Here is a 2,381-nt window from a genome sequence, read left to right on the forward strand (position 1 = left end):
ATTCTCTAGGTAGTCAGCAAAAATGAGCTGGTAATTGCCTGTCGTTTTATTATGTTGTGTCGTATTAGCAAAAACGTCCAAAAATCGATCACGTTCTTGCGCCCACCTTTGAAGAGATAAAGGACGGCCATAGTCTTTACCCAGGTGACCGTATGCGTTTTTGACGGTGGAAAATACGTCGTGTCCGGACAGAGGAACATATTGGGTCATGTATGTTGACACCAGGAAATAAAAGGTCAGTGTGGTGTCACCGCCAGACACCACACTTGCTAGGTGGTAGCCTTTAAATCGGCCGCGGTCCGTTAGTATACGTCGGACCCGCGTGTCGCCACTATCAGTGATTGCAGACCGAGCGCCGCCACACGGCAGGTCTAGAGAGACTTCCTAGCACTCGCCCCAGTTAGACAGCCGACTTTGCTAGCGATGGTTCACTGACAAAATACGCTCTCATTTGCCGAGACGATAGTTAGCATAGCCTTCAGCTACGTCATTTGCTACGACCTAGCAAGGCGCCATTACCAGTTACTATTGATGCTGTAAAACATGTACCGTCAAGAGCGATGTTCACCAATTATGGATTAAAGTTAAGTATTCCAGAAGATACGTACGTTTTTTGCTAGTCTCAATTCCTTGTCCTGTTCCAGACCTCACGCCAGCCTGCGTGAGTTTAAACGCGTGCCTTTCGGCTTCCTCATAGTGGGTTGGCTGTCTTGCTAATCCACAACACCCAGCATCTGCTGGAGAAGAAACCACACGTCCGTCGCCGAGCCACAGAGGAGACAGTGTTCGTCCGTGTGGTCCACGTCACACCTCAGGCAGAGGGGGTGGGTGGTGTCTCCCAGTGCGATGGGGTGAAGTTTGTGTCACATACCGTTTACAGAGATGTACCAGCTGGCGCTCGTTTCCGTGGTGAAGTATGTTTGATGAACAGTACACCACACTGCCGATCACCTAACCTCTGGGTGACGTCCTTCGACAGCGGTCCGCGGGTAAGTCCACTTTAAGAGATGATAAATATCTCGCGTTGTGGGAGCCCTAGTCTTTATGGACATAACTATATTCAAGAAGAAAAAGTTTGGTATGTGGTAGCGCTAGTCAAATGTTGACATGGACTAGGTGCTGGTCCATCGACAAAAGTCCAGTGGCACTGTTCAGGCTGTGATTCCATAACTTAAAGGGGATGTACGTAAAGAGGCGTAGCGCACACATAGACACTGACCAGGGCTACAGCTCCTCCTGGCTTAGGGATTGTGAGGGTATCATACTTGACCTTGAATATGTAACTGGTACTGACAAAATAACCGAAGGGCGCTTGGATCCAACGCACCGTTGCTGCGGAAAGAGATAAAATTTGTGTGATGTGTGTTGCATGGGGCGCCATATGAATGATAATAGGCTGCACCTTTTGTACGTGTCCATTGCTCGCAACAACTGACTTCGAACGTCTGTCCTGATGTTCTCAAGAAGACGCCATAGTTGGTCGCCATGGTGAGACCGATGTCTCGGGTGCAAACTATTCCTAGACAGTGTACAGTCTCCATCGTCCTGAACGGAGCAACACTTTCATACGGGAGTCCCCTCCTAATGGTATTCGCGCAGGATATGGCGACATTCATATGGCTGCCCGCTCCATTCCCGTATTGCTAGATCCATAGTGTTGCCTCTTTAACTTTCTCGTTGGGGGATATGATGAAGACGAAGTCATCTGCTTAGGCGCGGTATCTGAATGTGTATCCCCGCTGGGCGATTCCTGATAAACGATGTTGCAGGCCGCAGACAAATGGTTCTAGTCCGATGGTGTACATGGTCGTTGGAAGGGGACATCCCTGTCGGACTGACCGTACGATCAACTTTGCTGTCGCCAAGCGTCCATTGACCATAACCCTCGACGAATTGTCACGATGTAGGCGCATGATTACAAGGATGAAAGCAGATGGGAAAGCCATCCATTCCATCACCTTCACGAGGAAGGTATAGTTCATGCGATCGGATGCCTGATCGAAGTATGCGGAAATCGTGGCTCCCTACAGTCGACAGACTGTTGCAATGGCAGTGACGTCTCTATAATCAGTTAGCGTTGATCGTGTATTAGTATTTCCGCCCAAAGACATCTGTTCGGGTGACGGGACCTGGTACAGGACTCATCTGAGATGCATCGCAAGGAGGTGCGTAAAAATCTTAAAATTTGTGTTTAGTAAAGTGACTGGTTGTTAGCTGTCAGGTCGCGTGACTCCAGAGAGTTTGGGTATCAGAATAATTAGTTCTGTCACGTAGAACGATTCTCTTCAGTCGTCGTTGATCCCGTTCTTGCAGGATCTTTTTCTGGCTGCAGCGATGTCGGAGATTTGATGTTTTACTGGATTCCTAATTTTCACGGGACA

This window comes from Schistocerca cancellata, chromosome 3, assembly GCF_023864275.1.
Source record: "Schistocerca cancellata isolate TAMUIC-IGC-003103 chromosome 3, iqSchCanc2.1, whole genome shotgun sequence".
In the NCBI taxonomy this organism is placed as follows: domain Eukaryota; kingdom Metazoa; phylum Arthropoda; class Insecta; order Orthoptera; family Acrididae; genus Schistocerca; species Schistocerca cancellata.